General features: G+C 37.5%; 1 long non-coding RNA gene across 5 annotated transcripts in view; it reads left to right on the forward strand.

The window, feature by feature from the left end:
* LOC112985639 (uncharacterized) overlaps window positions 1–18696 on the forward strand; it is a 33573-nt gene that overhangs the window by 2169 nt on the left and 12708 nt on the right. For 4 of the 5 annotated variants that reach the window (XR_003259790.2, XR_010389482.1, XR_010389481.1 and 1 more), the window contains exon 4: window positions 6179–6276. This is a non-coding gene — a long non-coding RNA (uncharacterized LOC112985639). Of the gene's footprint in view, window positions 1–6178; window positions 6277–16041; window positions 16108–18696 lie in introns of all 5 variants that reach the window. The other variant, XR_010389480.1, reaches the window with a different exon arrangement.

Raw genomic sequence — 18696 nt, forward strand, 5'->3', positions numbered from 1 at the left:
CTTTTGGCAGTTATTTTGACTTCTTGAAGTGTTATGATCTTGCTTTGTTTTTTGCTGCCATCTGTGCTTAACGAGGGGCAAAGGCATGGGACTCAATTACTTTAATTAAAATATCATTATTATTAATAATGAGTTAAACCTGTGTTGTGTTAAATTAGCATTTACATAAGAACAGAATTCTTATGAACTTGAATTATGAATGTTCCTTTTCGAAAAGTCTCACATACAGCGATTAAATACTGTAGCATCCACAAATTTCAAAAGCTCACAGAGATTTAATTATTAACTAGAGATTATTACACCATTAGAGATGTTCTATGCACATGTGCTACACTAGGTGTTTGTACAGTTCTAATGGCTAGCAAAACCTGATTCTTACCTAGCAGAGACAGATTTGTGGTAGCTACCTCTTTATCCCAATAGAATAGTATATCTTAATTAAAGTCATTGAGTTAATAATAATGAGAAAGTTGGTATCTTAAGCTAAAAATGATACCAGATTTGAGAGTGCAAATAAAACTTCTAGGCTATTGATTGTCAAACTGTGGTTCAGAGATAGTTCATTAGTGAATGACAGTCACAAGTGCTGAAGTATGTCAGTTTTCAGTAAGTGACACCCTTTTTCTAGGTTTAGTACAATAAATCACTAAAGCACAAGAAGGCATGCATCACATTAATGAAAATATAGTTATGCTCCATCGGTATTTTAGAGTAAATAGCATGCCTTCATTCTAAGAGAAGATGAACTTCTAAGTTAGCCTGTGTGAACTAGATACCTCCCTCTCCATAGGCTCTTTTAGAATTATGCTTTAGTCATTTCTCCTACAGTGAAAGAATTCACATGCTGCTGCCCCAATGCCTGTGTCCAAGATTTGATGGGTAATGAAAAAAGTTCCAAAAACTAAATGGAGGGAATATTAACATGTAGCTCTTATCCTCAATTGTATGTTAAAACACTAGGAATGCAAAATCTTAAGAAAATGAGTAAATGTTGGTATACAAACTGATGTTGTTCTTACTCATAGTAATATTACCCCAATTTTTTCATACAGAAAGACTGTTTGAAGAGGTAGCGTACATGAATATTGTTCATTTGGGATGTCGTCTTTGAAGTGCTTCAGCTCTGATTTTTGAAACAGACCATTGGTGGGAGGCCTCGTTCCCATTTCAGAGATTGGCAGCCGTATCATTTATAGGGCCAGTGTAGCGATGCATATTTTCCTTTGTATTGCTCTATTAAAAAAGCTTGAAGCTTGCAACCCTTAGCGAATTGCTAATGAATATCAAAAGGAAGTAGCCATTTTGTATGTGCTAATGCTAGAAATGCGGCCAGTGCTGATGCAGCATTCTTTTAGAGTTCTTCTGTGTTGTCAGCACTTTAAAGAAAGCAGCTGAAAGCCTCTCCCCTTTTCAGTCTTTGGAAAGTCCACTTCTACTGATGGAAACAGAGATTGTAGAGGTTCAGGATATCACAGTCCACCGGTGCATTGTACTGCCAGTCACTTTGTCGTTTTAGCCTCGAGTAACTTTTCCAGAATCGCACAGGCAGTTCTGAAGCATTTCTCAGAAAATCCTAGGCTATCTTCTTGCATACTGACTGCACCATCCAATCCTTTCAATAAAAAACTCTGTAAAACTTGCCCTTGTGTGGCTAGAGTAAAGATAGGTTTAAGGAGAGAAGATGCAAGATGGAGAAGAGGCAATTATATAGACTCCTGCATCTCTGAAGATACCTTTTGCTGCATTTCCATTTCTTGGATTTTTAGCTCCCTAAATATGAAGCAGGCCAATAAAAATCTAAGACTGGAGAGTAAATTACTGGTGAATAAGATCTTTAAAAATGGACCACTGATTACTTTTAATTCATCTGTAATTGTTGTTAGAAAGGGGCTTTTACAATTTAGCTTTTTATTGGATGATTTCTTGAATGTATTGAGACTCAAGAGCTTGACTGAAAACATTTATTTAAAGATAAAGAATCATTAAATAGTTTTCTGTGATCTGTATCTAAAACAAAAATGCCTGTAGTCTACCTTGTCTGTGGTATATGCATAGTATATAGTATATGCAGAATACTAAGAATAAAAATATCCTTTTCTAAGGGTTAGACTGCTGTGGCAAATTAAAGCTTTAGATTAACTATGGAGATTAACTATGGAAAAAGTATTCACTCCTTTAAAAGAGATTTTCGTAGGAGATAGTCTTGTAGGTGTATACTTTTGTACTTGATACTCTTGTAGGAGCATACTAGCATGTAGGTAAGCAGCCTTCTCTGAAAGAAGTTAAGAAGATTAAAGAAAAAACGTTCAGTTTTAAGGTAGCTTGTAAACATTGTGTTCTGCTATTCTTAAATAGTGTTTTCTGCTGTAATCTCTGTGAGCATGCAAGTGCTTTGCTGTTCTCTGACACTATAATCCCTTTTGCTTAAGACTTTTTTAATCAAAAGCATTTGGGGATTTTTTTAAATTAATTATTAATCAGCAACCAAGATTCATTGACGTTTTTGTTAAAGATTATCTTCCTACACTGGTTTCAAGATACTGAGCATTCAGATATTATGAAGTTAGTTTTCTTTTCTCTTTAAGGGGTTTGAAGTTTAAATTACAGATGCAAATGGAAATAGAAATCCTGCAGAGAATTTTGCAGGACCAAGGATTCCTTTATTAACACTGTATTGTTGCATCAGCTTGACTTAGTTTTCTACATTGTATTTAAACCTACAGAGCAGTTTCTGGCATTAGTTTTCAACATTGTATTTAAACCTACAGAGCAGTTTCTGGCATTAGTAGTGTAAACAAAAGTATTGACCTCTTGATGCACTTCTCAAAACCCTCCTGGTGGTATTGGGAGTAAAACATATGCACTGGCAGGGCAACTTCCACTTTGTGTGAGTGTGAGATTGGAAACAGATGTGGGCTGGTATTGTGCAGAGTTTGAGGGATCCCAGCAAATCTCACACTGACTTTGCTGCCTTAGGCTCATGGCCAGACTGCAGTAGGGAGCCTACTGTAGCTCCTTTACCTAAAACGTGCACTAGCTAGGAAATCTGCTGTCTCTTTCCAACAAGCATATGGACTAGTAAGGTGTACTGCATACACCCTTTCTGGAATATGGGCTGGTATGTTATCTACCCCCCTCCTGTAGGGCTGGGGGGGGAGTGGCAAGGGGAAGGCATCTCTGTTCACACCAATATAACAAAGGCTTAAGTGTGAGAAAGCAAGAAAGGAGAGTTGCCTTGAGAGCATACAGTGATGGTAATGTCAGTCACTGAAATCGTTTGGTGATCTCAGAGGTTCAAAAAAACCTTACAGTGACGTAGCCAGTATATTTAAAAACACTGAATTAACACTTATGGCATATGAGGATTGCTCTTGGAGAGTCACCATGAGTGCAAAGGCAGTGCTAAATAAGACTCTGTAATGTGCAAAAATAACAGAGTAGCTTAGCTTCACGTGGGACTGCTCTCAGCATGGACACTCGAAGTATTTATAGCTGCCCTTGAGTCCAGGAGAGTTAAACAGTTCAGGTTTGCATTAGGGGTTCCCAGTGACCCTTCAGATTAAATCTGATGGTGTTTAGTATTACTGACGAGTGCTAATTATACTGCACATGGTTCTTTGGCCAAGCAGGAGGTGGTTTCCCATCCTCAGCAAGGCCTGATGCAGACTTATGATCCTGGGTGGCCTCCCCCTGAGAGAGAAAAAAAAAGTTTTCCTCACGTTTTCTTCATAAGGTGCCAGGACTGTGACTGTCAGGTCGTAGTACCCAACTGCCTGGACCTTGCCACGTGCCACCTCACGGCTCTGACAAGTGCAAGGGCAGTACCACAGCAGGGTCTGAGCCCTGGGCTCCCTCATTGTGCAGCCTCTGCGGTTGGACACTCTGCCCTGTCTAGGGGTAGGTTTCTGCCAGCCTTTTTTGCCAGGGTGATGAGAGGACAGCAAGAGGGGGCTGTCACCTCTCTTCCCATTTCCATATAAATGCTGCTTAGTGACAGGGCTTGACACACTCAGTCTGCATTGCTCAGTGCAGTCACAATTCACTTTCTTCCACAGGTAATGGGGAATACTGGGACTGGGTTATTTTGTAGCAGCTTTAGGGTGAGCAGGGAGTTGCTCTTCAGCTGTATGTCATTCCTCCTGCCAGGGTTTACTCCTGTCTTGTCACAAGATGATCATGCGTCTGCAGCCCTGTGGCTTTCTGCTTGTGGAGATACGGCCTGCAGAGAGCAAACATTCTGTCCCCACAGGGACAGGACACAGGGTGTCCCCCAGTGAGACATCCCTAAAGTAGCTTTTAAATGAGGAGTTTCTCAGGTTTTCTGCCTTTGTCTGTTGGTTTTGTTTTCAGGTGTCACAGAGAGGAGAAACAGATCTGCAGGCTTTCTGTCCACTTCTAGTTGCCTCAAGATTAAGAGGGGCTTAAAAAAAGAGATCTTCATTTTAGACCTTATGTTCAGCTCTGAAAGGGATGTTTTATGTACAGAGTGCTTGGGAGGCTTGGTCTAAAACCCTCTCCGCTGCTGGCTCTAGGGTTCTCTGAGCTCAACCTTGTCCTTGTTTTGCAATAGGCTGTCTGCTGAGTGTCTGTAGCGTTCCAGAACTTTAAGGCCTTGTCTCTTGTGGAAGTTGCTGGATGCTTTCTTGCATGAATTAATGTAGCTTTACCTTTGACAGGAGCAAAGGGAGCTGCCAGAGGTCTGACATAGCATTTAAAATGTCAGCTGCCAGTCTACGGCAGCTGCCAGCACTGGAGCTCTGGCGTGGGGAATGCTGTCAAAGGATGAATGCAAGGAATGTTAGTATGGACATGGTGTGAGTCAGGCTGGGCTGGGACTTGTCTGCGAAGTATCCTCAGACTGGTAAAAACACTCTGAAATCTCCCAGCAAGTTGTCTCCTGTTCTGCTTGGGTCATATGATGGGAAACAGTACAGACTCGACTGCTATGTTTTGAATTCAGACCTGAATATAAGTAGCATGTCAGACTATAGGGTCTATGTTGATACAGTAATCCTGTGGAGCTAGTAGTTTTTCTTCTGAGTGAAAGATTAAAACAAAGCACTAAGTAGTGAGAATTTTAAGAATCTAGTTGCTAAAAGCAATCTCATTTGTTCACGTGTATGTCAGTTCTGTTTTTTTGTTTTTGAAGTGACTACTTTTCATCTAAATGTTTGGAGTCTATCTGTTGGTTGGACTCAGTTAACATGGAGGGAAAAGTAATAATAAAAAAGAATTACAACTGCTGTCCTTGTTTGTTATCGCTGCCTTTTCAAAAAGATGCCTCTGGAGAGGAGGTGTGTTTCCCCAGCACTTTAATCTGAAGGTTTGGCTGCAGAACTGACTTTGAAATGTGTGTACTTTTATGCTAATTTGGGTCTCCTGATCAGTGCTAGCACACAATGTAAATTTCTTGCTCTACTCTTACTTCTTTCCCCATTGCAAAGTAACTGTGACAGTTGTTAGAAGTTCAGTGCCTAGCTGTTTCCCTATTAGCTTGGATTTAGACTGGGCTTGTTAACTGGGCCTGCTGGATGTAAGCACATCTAACTGAGATGCCTACATAGAGATGAATTCCAAATCTTTTGGATCATATCCAAATCCATTCATGGGACTTAGCTTTTCAGCAGAGGGCTCTTTTAAATGCTGATGTTGGAGGAGGAGTGCTCATTGAGTTTTTTCATTTGGTTGGTTAGTAATGCAGGGTGAGTCCATGGAATGGCAGGGGGGTGTGACTTAGAAGGCTTGATTATAGTAATGAGCTGGGCTCTGTATAGTATTTACCACAGGTTTTTTCGTATGGAATGAATGTCTGCCTCTCTTTATCCAAGAAACTTGCCTCTTTCTTTCCCTATGCCTTCGCTCATGTGTTGTTTTTGTATTCCTTATGGTAACAAAAGGTTTACACTAAGCAGCCCAACCCAATTTTAAAATACTAACATTAGTGTATAGAGTTGTGCTTTTGATACTGCCAGTAAAGGAAGCGCTTAATGGAAATAAAATTCCAAATATGTGGTTGGGGATCTTGTCTGCCAGGATAGGAGAGAGCCAAAAGCATGCATGAACTTGTTGATGTTCTAGGTTTACTACCACATACAGGAAAATTTACATAACAATCTCACATCCTACTCTGCATCCAAGATCTGTGGTGTATTGTGGATTTTTTTTTTCTTTCTTTTAGTCTAAGAAGGTTTCTGAAATGGGGAAAGTGCCAACCTCAGATCATCAAAGGGTTACCTCGTCAAAACTGCCCAAGAGGTTATAACAAAGATAATAGAAGTAAGTCATATTTGTCTTTTAGGATTTTTTTTGTTGTTTCTGACTGCTGAATTCTAGGGAAGGAAAAAAAAAAAAGGCCTGACTATAGCAAAAATTTTGAAGTTCGTAAAATGTGTTAATAAAAAGAAATTATTGCTAATCCTTCAGTCTGGTTTTCCCTATTTTATTGCTGCTGCTTCAGCTTCTTTCTGGTTTCACGTGTCCCAGACTTCTCCAAAGACGGGCTGAAACTGTAGCATACCTGTCTTTTGTTAATCCTCTCTCTGTATTTCTCTGTTACTTATTTTCATGTCTTTAGATTTATTCAGGATGTAGTACACACATTTCAGGAATGAAGAGGTTTGTGAAGCTTTAGCTACCTCATAAAACACTGATGTTCTTGGCAGCCTTGGTACAGTCATTTTGCTGCAGTCACAAATAAGGAGTATTGTCCTTTTTGGTTGCTATATTTCCATATAGCCAAATTAGATTAAATAGAATCTCAAGAGTCTTTTCGTATGTTCCTCAGCAGTACTAGCAATTTTATGGTGCCTCTTTTGAAAACTGAAAGGCAACTGTTAGTGCATAATCAGTGTTAATCAAGCCAGAAGTCACTATGTTAAAAAGAATAAAAGAATGATCACAAAAAGGGTTTTTGAAGATGTTTTCATGATCTGATTTTTGCAAATAATTTCACAGCGTAAGTAGTAATTCTCAAAGCTTCACTCCTTTTGGTTTCTGATTCTTTGGCTGCTTAGACAATGGCTTTACCTTAGGATGAAGTAACAAGCTGTTTTTTTTCCTTTGAGAAACAGGAAGGGATGAAAGCATTTAGCGTCAAATGTTCTGTGTGGGGGGCTTTTATTTATTTGCTTGCTTGTTTGTTTATTTTAAGTCTCCTGCAGAAGGTGAATATTTTGAGAAGTTTCAGACAAATTACTAGTTGCTTTTTGTGTTGGATTGGTTCTTTCAAATCCATCATGTGGCTGTGGATGATGCCACTCAATACACTTGAATTGCATAATGACTTTTTTCTCGACAATGTTATTTTGTAAAACAGTGGTTACATAACATGTTGTTTCAACCACATAATTAGTTTGGTACCAATATACTGTATGAAGAAATCTTGTTAAAACCATAATACCTGTGGAACATTCACAGGCAGAACTAAAGAGCTAGGTATGAAAGAAAAAAACAGCCAGCGTTTCTTATGCAATACTCACTTCATCTGTATAAAGGCACAAGATGTGAGAAATATGATTTCAGATACATGGTTATTTTGGTCATATTGCTTCCCTGACTATTTGCTTATGTACATTTCAGGAGGCTGTAAATATTATTGTTAAATACATAAGATGTTTAATGCAGCTGAATTTTCTTGCAACCTTAAATCTTGGAAGTAGCTGAGACTTACGGTTTTGAACTATCCATTTACATTCCATTAGCTATCTTGCATTTTCTTGCATTTTTAAGAAAGGGGTGGGGGTGCTTATTATCTGTCACTTACCTCTTATTTTTTAAGGTTACCGTATGCTTCTGAGCAAACATATTCTGCCATAGCTGAAATATCTAAACTTTTAGCTTTGTCAGGTATGCCAATCCTGACGTAGTTAGAGTATGGTAGTGTATGGATGAGTACAGCTATATTCAACCCAGAAAATGAAGTCTTTGTTCTTAAAATTGAGAATAAGCTCAGGAAATCTTTTCTACTGCAAACTAGAAGTATCTACAAATAAAAAGTTAGATGTTAAAAGTCTTATAGTTAAATGTTAACTGTGGCATGATGCCCTTATCTAATACTTTCTCTTTTGTTTCTTTGAATTTATTATGTATATTATATATTTATATTATTTATACCTCAGTCTCAAAAAATGATCTTAGTGATTTTCTTGGGAGCAGAATTAGGTTCCCTTCTATCACTATCTGAAGAGGCTTGAGATGAGTAGTTTAACATCTCTCTGAGTACTCGGGCTTTTTAATTTTAATAGTTTGGTCTTAACATCATACTAACAACACTTCCTTGTTCTCCGTGAACTTCATATCATCAGAAAACTTTTATGCAAATTTCAAGTATGGGAACAGCATGACGCAGCTGTTTGTGAGCACTAGACTTTGCTATGCGTGATGTAATTCACAAGACTTACAATTTTGGCAGTTGCTGTATATACTGAATTGTTTGTACTGTGACTGCCACAACTCTTCTTTCCTGAGTTCTTCCGGTTCAACCCAGAAAAAGCAATTAAACTTTTGTGTAAGTTTGGAACTTATCGTGATTATAAAGACATCTCCAGAAAAGGACATGGCAAAGTGAAAGACAAATCCCCAAACTTTGGAAAGGAATGGGAGACACAAGGAGAAGAGGAAAAAAAAAAGTCTAACCTCTGTAAAACGGAAGAACCTGGATTGGTGTGTGGGGGAAACCCCTCCTACTCCTGACACTGATGGTAAAATGAATAAACATCTTAAAAAGAACAAACATGATACAGGAACAAAAAAATCAGCTGAACTATATAGAAAGAGATTTTTGAAAGAAGCGGAACACTTTTTCTCCATAGGCCTTTATAGTAAAGAAAACCAAAACAATGAAGTTCCTGATACTGCAGTGGTTAATGATAATCAAGAAAGCTTTAGACAAGAAAATACTGTATTATAAATATTATATAATATGTATTGTATTATATATGTATTATAAAATTCCAAAACATTAATATTAATGCCATATAAAACCATCTTAGTTGTCTTCCTTCATCACAACAGTCTTTTGTTGCTGCAAAAATTGAACATAATATACTGAACCACAGAGGCTGTTCTAGGTTTCAGACACCTTGCAAACAGGAGGTTCTTGATTCTACTATAAACTGTTTTAGTCGTGGAGTCATAGCAGGCTTTGAAAAGAACAGGAAATTGCATAAGGAAGTCCCTGTTGGTTGCTTACTAGTAGCCAATGCCACTGAAATAAACAGCTGTACTGGCAGTACAGAGCCTCTTTTGTCATGTAGTCTAGCAGCCCTGGAGATGAAAACTCTCAACTTGGGAGATAAATTCAGTGGGAGAAGCCAAAGGGATAAGGGAGCTTCTCGTATGAGTTTGAAAACTGGAGCAATATGCAACAGTTTTGATCATAATTGGGAGGTTTTTTAAGCCCAGAAGTTGCTTTCGCCAATAGCACTCTGTAATCAGAACTATGCTAAAGATACAAGCATGGGAAGAAGTTGCAAAACAAGCAAACAAAAAAACCACCCAAGCCTCCTCTCCCCCCCCCCCCCCCCCCCCAACACACACACATACGGTAGAGAGATTTTACAGTTTTCTCAGGAATCTTTGGAGCAAGAAACCTGAGATGAAAAGAGTCAGGTTTCTCAATACAGGATGATGTCAAGATGGGGAAGAGAGAGATTCCTCGACAAGAGAGCATGCAATACAGACAAAGGACTTTCTCGGTTCTCTAGCCATAGTTACCTCTTTATTAAATAGAGAAGGATTTGCAGACTGCCTCGAAAAACCAGGAGACCTCAGTGTGCCTTGCAGAATTTGATCAAGTGATGATGGTACAGAAGTGCTTTCCTCGTTAGAAGGTACTGGTGATTAGTTTCACATGTTTTCCAAGCATATGTAAACATCTGGATCCACCAAACAACATCCTTCTGCAGGTCTAATGTTTTACCAGGAAAGGGAAAAATCATGTTTTTACCAGGTCACAAAAATTCGATGAGGTAAACTGAGACACTGCTTAATTCATCTTATTTCTTTAAAGTGAAAGGTGATTCAGATGCTGAATGTTCTAGAATGCCGTGAATTAATCCAGTACCAAGAAACAGGAAAAAAACTCAGGAATTTAATAAGACTAAAGTATCCTTCTTGTTTCACTGCTGAGCAAACTAATATTTACGTACATTCACTGGAGGTCCTTAAAACTGTCTTATTATCTCAGTATAGTAGAATGTAGTGAGTGGGCTGGGGAGAAAACATGCCCTTCTCTTGAAATGATAAAACTTCTAGTAGGTCTTAGTGAAGTACTCAAGTTGTGTTACTTTTCATAGTCTGAAGACCTTCATATTCAGATGGTAAGGGCATATGTATTTTCTAGTGCCTGGAATTACATTTTAATCCTTTCTTGTATGTTTATTTGAAATTTTTAAAAGTATTAAAAGCACTTTGTTCAATTTGTAAAATACACTAACTTCAAATTTCTATTTATATAGATCTGTCAGATTTTACTTTGCTGGTGAAAGGGAACTTGTGTACTTTCTGATACATTAGGAATAGACAGGAGGGCAACACAGGGATCCAGATAAAGGACCAATGGGGGAGTGTAGTTTCATAGCTCTGGTATTGCAACTCAATCCAGTTTTGTCTGCCTATTGTATTTGTAGTATATTAGCTTGTACATTGTGGCAAGTAACATGTTCCTTAAGCTACTGCTGATTTATATGTGATGTTTGTATGTAGAAGAAATGTAGAATACCTGCACTGACGTAGTCACTGTGGCCAGAAAACACTTTTCAATTGATCTCTCGTTACAAACTTACTTTTTGTAATCAACTAGGTTGTTTTTTGTCTAAACAGATAACATGATAAGCTTTTTATTATTTAAAATGGAGTACAAGTACCTGAAGTAGTAAGGCCTACAAGGGGCTAGCATCCTGCATTGACAGCTGTTCAACCAAGACTCATTAAAAAGTTGCATTTAAAAAGATTTAGTTATGTGGTGATGGCAGAAGCGTTCTTAATTAAACAGGTAACGTGAAGGTAAAACGGGGGGGGGGGAATAGAGATGGCAAGAGAAGATATTTTTGAAAGGGAAAAGTCTCTGTCAACATGCAAAAAAGGTGTTGGCATTCTTACATCTCTATACTTCTGCTTACTTCTACTGTGCCAGCTTATTTGCTTACTACTTTTGATCCCCTTCTGATACAGTTGTTATGCAGAGACAATATTTTACATTTGTTGTATAGCAACATTTTCAGGGTAGAGACTCTTCCTTCGTTCAGTTAGAACTTAACATAATGGGATTTGGAAGTTTAGGTATTCCTGTAATAAGGTTAATAATTTTAAGGATGTATTCCACTAAAAGTTTCATTTGACTAAAGGATAAAATATGCTTCAAACCAGTCATATTTACTATAAGGTCTTTTTTTCCAAAATAATCAGTGTTCTTGTAAATCATCTTTGTTTATATAGGCTGGACAACACTCACTCATTATGTTGAATGTGAATTATAATTATCAGCTTATCTTCTAGGTAAGATACCGATGTTTTCATGTTTCCTCTTTCAGGAAAAGCACACTTACTTTTTGCTGTCTGGTAGGGCTAATGTGAATGAACTGTTCTTCACTTCTTTTCTTCTAGTTCTGATGAACTGAGAATCTTAAAAAAAAAAAAAAAAAAACAACAAAAAACCTATGAGCACATTTTAATTATGTGCTATTGGTAATACTGAGAATTAGGAATGTTCTTTGGTGAAAATATTGTAATATTGAGTCAAACTAATTTAGTGAATGAACTATGAATAAAAATTCTTCCTACAAGACTAACATTTTAGGGTGAATTTATAAAGATATTTATGGTAATCTTTTAAGAGTTCTTTCAAGTACTTGAAAACTCTTCTTCCAGATATTTTCGGATAAGGTCAGTTACCATCATAAATACTAGACCTTTTAGAAACAAATTAGTTGTCAGATACACAAATTTTACAGAGATTTACATGAAGGCCAGAGGCTCGGATGAAAATTAAGCATTTAAAAAGCCTTTTTTCCTTCAAGCTCAATGTGATACTGCACTTTCTTTTGTATGATGCTGATGTTTCTTCATATTCTTCTTAGCAGTGATATGGGCTTATATGTAGTTTTAACAATTCTGGATATACCCAAGGGATTTGTGAAAAAGAATCTCTTTAAAAACCTCAGTTTGGATAAGTAGTAAGTCTTCATGTTTGCAATATGTTAAACTAGATCTGCAAGGTGAAATACTTAGTTTTTAACTTAACTTGTGAAGGGAAGACCAACTATAAGAATCCTTGCCTTTTGGTTCAGGAAATTATTTATTTTCAGAAAATCTCATCGGAATTTCTTTTATAATTCTGCATTCCTTACCATACTCTTATAAATGGCTAAAAATGGTGTTTCAACGTGCACACTATACCTGAGGATAGATCTATCCAAAATTCTAACTACGTCATTCTCCAAATGTTCTCTATGAATCTGTTGGGAAAAATGTGCTATTTAGTCATGATTTTGAATAAGGAAGGAGCTATATCTTGAATTACACAGATAATTTCAATAGCTGAAATGCGTTACTGTCCTTACTGTGTTGTGAAACAATTTTGTGAGAAGAATTCTTCCAGTTTCAGAAGGTGATTTTCACTGTGATGCTGATAAAGAAGTTTAGGTAGAATAAAAAATAGCCAGTTGAAAAGAATAAATAGTCAGTTGAAATCTGACTTTTTGTGATGGATTCAGAGATTGATGATAGTTACTTCCAGTTGCAGGTATGTTGATGCTTGGCTGAACTCAGCCTTTAGGCTGTTCTGCAGATCTCCCCAACAAGCAGATGGTCATAATTGCTGCTGCTTCTAAAGAAAGAAAAGAAGGCTTTGAAGAAAAAAAAATTATGAAACTAGGATTTTGTGACACTTAAAGTAGCTTAGTCTTTTCAGCTCCGTTTTTCTTAAAGTAGAGTTGGGAGTTTTCACTGCTTGCCAAAGGGAAAAAAAAAAATACCCTCTGATGTGGGAATTCATGTAGGAAGCTCACATCACCTGTGAGTTGTTCAGTGACTCAGACCTCTCACAGTTGTTGTTCTGCTGTCCAACCTTCTGGCAGTGCTCGGAGCAGAGCTGTGGCAGAGTAGATGGTAACAGCTGACAGTGGCTCTTCCAGGAGGCTGCTTTCCCAAGGTTGACAATGAACCAAAGACTGCAAAGGAAATGGTACAGAGATGGAGTGGGGGGGATGATGACACCCATACTTTAGCTGATTCCTCCTTTGGGTGTTTTCTGATGTTGGGTATATTCTTAGTTGGTCAGAGACTTCATGGCTTTTCATTCTTTGAAGGAAGCACAGTGTATGTACCAGAAGCCAGCTCCTGGACTGTTATAAAACTGACCTACCTGTAAAGTTAGAGAAGCACTGAGAATCTTAGTTTGGACTGTACTGTAATGGGTATATTTCTTTTTTAATATACTTTTCTATGTTAGTAGAAAATCTGCAAAAATGACTTTTCAGAAAAGACAAATCCTGTGTATTGGTCATTATCTTTGAACTTAAATATTTCTTAAATTCCTGCTTATACAATAGCCTCTGTTACTAAGTTCCTCTTGCAACTGTCCCTTCCTTTGAAGAGATTCTGCAGATACCGACCACTTCTAAGGATAGAATTGTCAGTAGAAGGTTAGTTGGTCTACTCAGATGTATGAGTTTATGCAGTGTTACAAAAATCTTATGCTTTATAAAGCATCTCCTTCACCATGCAGACATGACCTCTGTACCCCACAGTTCTAATGCTTCTGATTTTCTTTTTTACAGGCTTTTTAAGAAAGCAAAGCAGAACAAAGAAAGCAAAGTTCAGGTGTGTAGGGGGGGCCAAATGTATGAGCATACTTTAGGGCAGACTAATAGTCAGAGGTGACATATACAGATAAAAAATACTTTTTTAAAAAAACCTTATCTTTAAAGGGACATCGTCACTGTTGACAGTGTCAGGCTAGTCTTCAGATTAAATACATGCATCTCCCAAGTCCATTTTATTTGGAGCTCTCAAACAGAGGCTCCAACCGAGATAAAAATCTCAAGTTCTCAGCTGGATAACCAGTGTTGGGAAACATAATGAGCAGATTTTGTTTGCAGATGTGGGTAAGCTCGTGTATACATGTCACATTATCCATCCTCTCTGCCTGTACCTGCTTTATTCTTATGCCAGAAGCATTCAAATTTGCAAGAATGAAAACAGTGATGCAGAGAATCAAAGGATTCAGAGACAATTACCCCTGGATCCAAGAGGACTTCGCAGAGGGAGAAGAAATATAACATATTCTGATCTCTCCTTAAACACAATTTGTTTTAGGCAGTAGTTTCAGATTGAATATATTAACCAAGTACAGAGTTTAGAGACTCCAGATATTTAAAGTGCACTGAATTCAAAAAATGTGGGGGCGTTGTTGTAGTGAATACAATGAGAGGTGTTTTAAAGTGAAGTGGGTAGAATATCTCTCTTGACTCAGTAGGCTTCCATGTAATTGTTAAGAGCAGATCCTGCTGCTACTTCAAAAAACAAAAATACTGTTTAATTATATAGGGCCAGATTTTCTGGTTTACATTGCAAAGTTTCCCTGCAAAGAGTTCTTGTTCACGAAGCCTCGGATGGAATTTTCCCTCCTCTGCTGCCCTTCTGCAGGAGCAGAGAAGAGGAGAAAGGTGTTCTTGGTTCGCACAGCACGTGTTGTGGTAGTGATACAAGCTAATAAATATGCTCCGGCTAGCCTTCAGCTAGTCGGTCTCCCATTGTCAATGGCATAAACTGGGCATGGACAAGAGATTTGATGTGTCTATGGTTCAGATGCCTCATGTCCTGAGTAACTACTGCTACTCCTACTGCTGCTCTGTGAGCACAGCTGATAATTGAAGCTGTACTGCCTTTCATTCAAAAATATCAAAGCATTTTATGTGTGTGTAGCTGTGTTACTCAGATATGCACAAGATGGTATTTTATGCTATATTTCAGAGGAATAAATGGAGACCCAGAGCTGCAATAGACTGTGGCAGAGTAAGGACAGAATCTAACATCACACAGCAATGATGGAATCCAGTGGTCCTCTGTCTACTACCTGGTTACTTTAACTGGAAAGTAATCGCTTCATTTTAATGACACCTGCAAGGAGTTATTAAAATAGCTCCTTGTAATATCTTGTAATAAATTTCTGTATTGGGAGAGTAGAGAGGTTACTGTCTAGAGCTGCAGCTATAAAGCCAGAGAGCATGAAGCTGTTTCAGATGTGAGCGGGTTTGCAGGAAGACAATGGATTTTGTGACCTGGAAGAACAAAGGATTTTTATCTAGAAACACATAAAATCTTTAGGCATACTAATAAAACTAATTTTAAGAGATTTTCACTATTCCCAGGAGAAAGTTGAATACGCATGGAGGCTCTGTGGTATATGTTCAATATAACACCATTGATTTCCTTCATTCATGCTGATAAAATGAAACGTTAGCAAATTACACATTTTAAGTATGGAAATAGAAAACTAAAATACTATCTCACAAGTGTAAAGTCAGAGTATTTTTTATCTTGCTAAACCTACTTTCTTTAGGTTAGTTTTCAAAACAAATTTCTGCTGAGGGTGTGTAAATTTTGTTGGTGTGGCATTTTCAGCTGAAAAAACATCGCTGGAAAATTTCAGTCTAGGTCTAATAACAGTTGGTATTTCTCTAGTCCATGCTATTCAATTCGTTCCAACTCTAGGTGATCGTAGTTCTTATGTTAAAATCTCTGTGTGTATAAATTAGTGATGGAATATACAGAAAGGATGTTAATGCACACTCCTGACTTTATAGCAAGTGAGAATGTACGAGTGAAAACATTTCTCTCTGTAGAATGGCCCCTGTTTGGTCTGGTTCATGAAAGTTTTCAAGGTCAATAAAAGGAGCTAATAATAAATTTTCTTAAGTCAGTTATGCTTTGTTCCCTTAACCTTCACTTTGTCCCTTCATCCTTGATGTCAGTAAAGTAACTTTGAGAGCTGTCTTCTTCTGAGTTAAGTACCTGACCCTGCAAAATCTGTTTTTTCAGTTGCTTGAGATTTCAAATACAGTCTGCTGCACAAAATCCAGCAATACTTCAGTTGCATAGTGAAAGGTAAGAGAAAGAAAGTGGAATTTACCAACTTTTAACATAGGCTGTCCGTAATTTTTTTGCTCTCATTTGCACCAGAAATGCAAGTTCACTTAGTTTTGAGTTTGCCACTGCAAGGTTGAACATTCTCCCAGCTACCAAAGTAAATGGAGGTAGAGCTTATTTTTAAGAATTCTTGGTTTGAGAGAGTATTGGTCATCATCTCCATTATGTTTCAGAGCCAGAAACCTATTTATATGGTGGAAGAGCAATGTCCTGTGGGCCCAGGCTATTTTCCAGTTCACATTCCTGTTGATTCCTCACCTCCATGCCTCTCAGACCCCAAATGACTTGGAACAGGACTAGGAAACTTTCTTTAAAACGTTTCCCCCGCAAGATGGCAGCATTGCTTCAGGGAATAAAAATGCCAGCACCATCCAGGATATCTTACACTTTTTAGTATTTCCTCTTTATACAGCATGTGGGAGAAACTCTGTGAAAGGTGTGCTCATTTGTGTTACCTGAATTCACATAGCAACATCGGTCACGAGATTGGATGGGCTTCATTCATTTGCTGCTATGTTTGCAGACTTCATGATGAAAATAAGTGTTTAGAGGACCGTAATGATTTTTGTGAATTATATTGAAATCATATTATTTTGATTCTTTGTCATTATTCCAATGGCCCTAATTTCAGATGCATGTGTCTCTCCTTTCCCATCCACTGAGTACTTTCAGGGCTTGATCCTGCTCTCTCTGAAGTCACTGGCTAAATCAGAATTTTGGGGTATGTCCTGTAAGGTAATATGAACAGCAAATAAGAAAGTTGAATACAGTAATTATTGAATATCGAATACACTAATTATCTTGTTGCATCTTGTTCCTTGTACAATGAATCAGGTATGATGAAAGAGCTGTTATTCAGTGAATCATTGTCAGGGCAGCACTGATTGATTTCTAAAGAAATTAGGTCTAGTTATTTCTGTTCCTAAAAATAGGTCTACCAATTTGGCCTTATCCATGTGAAACAAAAAGCTGGGAAATACAGGAATTGTTGCTGTGCTATCCTGGATGCACTTCAGTTGCCCAAAGATAAAGATTTTTAAAAATGTGATTTTGCCCATGATTCTGATTTCACAGCACATGAGTTGCAGAAATATTTTCTAATTGATATGGCTATTCACATGGCTATTTAATACCTCTGTTCAGATATTCCACTTGGCAATAATCCAAATACGTTGGTGATACAAAACCATTTTGTATTCTTAAATTAGGAAAGCATTTTCTGTGATTGCCTGGAGAAATGTCTCTTTTCTACTTAAAGTACTGAAGGAAATAGACTTTAGAATCCTGAGGTAGCAATGTTTATTATTTCAATGAAATACTGAATGGGGCATTACAACACTTTAACAAAGAAGATTTAAAGTCTTGTCTTTTCATTTTCTTAAAGGACAGAAAATACTGAGGACAGAAAATAATCTTGCTTTTTCTTTTTTTCTGGTCTTTTTTTCTGGTCTTTTTCTTTTTTTCATCAACATGTTAAAATATGGTTTTACTTGGAAGTGCAAGCTAAGTGACTACCTCTAGTACTAAGATAAGGTTACTTTGCAAGTACAGCTCTGTGCTAACAGCCCAAGTCCTTGAACTTAATGTTTAGAGATACTAAAATTCATCTCTCTATATTTTCCCAACCTGGAGTGTATGAATTCAGTATTTAGTTTCTTCTTTAATGTACTCAGAGCTTTCTTATTGGTGCATTTACCCTAATCTCTAGTGATTCACAGCCTCCCAAACACTGACTTACCACTTCCATCACTTACTTTTGCTGCTTTGAGCACATTTTCTAAAATTGTTGAGGCAATTTTACACAGATACAAATGATATTAAGAGAGCGAAGTCAGAGCCTTATATGATAGGGAATGGTGAATTCTGCTCTTTCCTTCCTACCCCAGCATAGAGTCTAAGTAAATAGATAGAATAAATATGTGGTAACTTCATTTGTACCACCAGTGTAAGAACTGGAACACATGGATGGTAAAGTGTGAGAGCTTCAGAAAAGCAGGTTTAAACACTGGAAGTTGTACTGGCCTGCAAGAGCCAAAACATCTCCATCATTGCAACTCTCTGATTAGAAAAGAGAGGCAGCATGAATCTGACCTCATGGTTACATAAAGCCTGCGATATTCTCCTGCATGAGGTCTCTGCTACTTGCTCCCTCACTCATCCTGGCAGTGGAACAAGTCTGGCTTTATCTGCCTCCAATGGAAATTGAAAAGCATTCTGCTTCAAAGGGGAAGATAATTAAAGGCCTAGTTTGTGGCCAAAAATTAAGAGAGATTATGTTTAAGGAAACTGAGTAACTGAGGCTATTGTTGATGAAATGTGTACTATTGATTACAAGTTCAAATTAACCCACACTGTTAAAAGTCAGAAGTTATTGTTATTTGGTAGACTATATAAAAATAATTTCTTCACTTACTAGTAGATGGGAATTCATGTTAAAAATGGTTGTCACTGATCTAGTCTGCAGTCACTATATGTGTAGTCCTTTATTGTAGAAGTTTTAATGAACATGTTTCATGAACATGTTTATTAAACATTTAAAAGGTGTTT

Source organism: Dromaius novaehollandiae, chromosome 5, assembly GCF_036370855.1.
Source record: "Dromaius novaehollandiae isolate bDroNov1 chromosome 5, bDroNov1.hap1, whole genome shotgun sequence".
NCBI classification, from domain to species: domain Eukaryota; kingdom Metazoa; phylum Chordata; class Aves; order Casuariiformes; family Dromaiidae; genus Dromaius; species Dromaius novaehollandiae.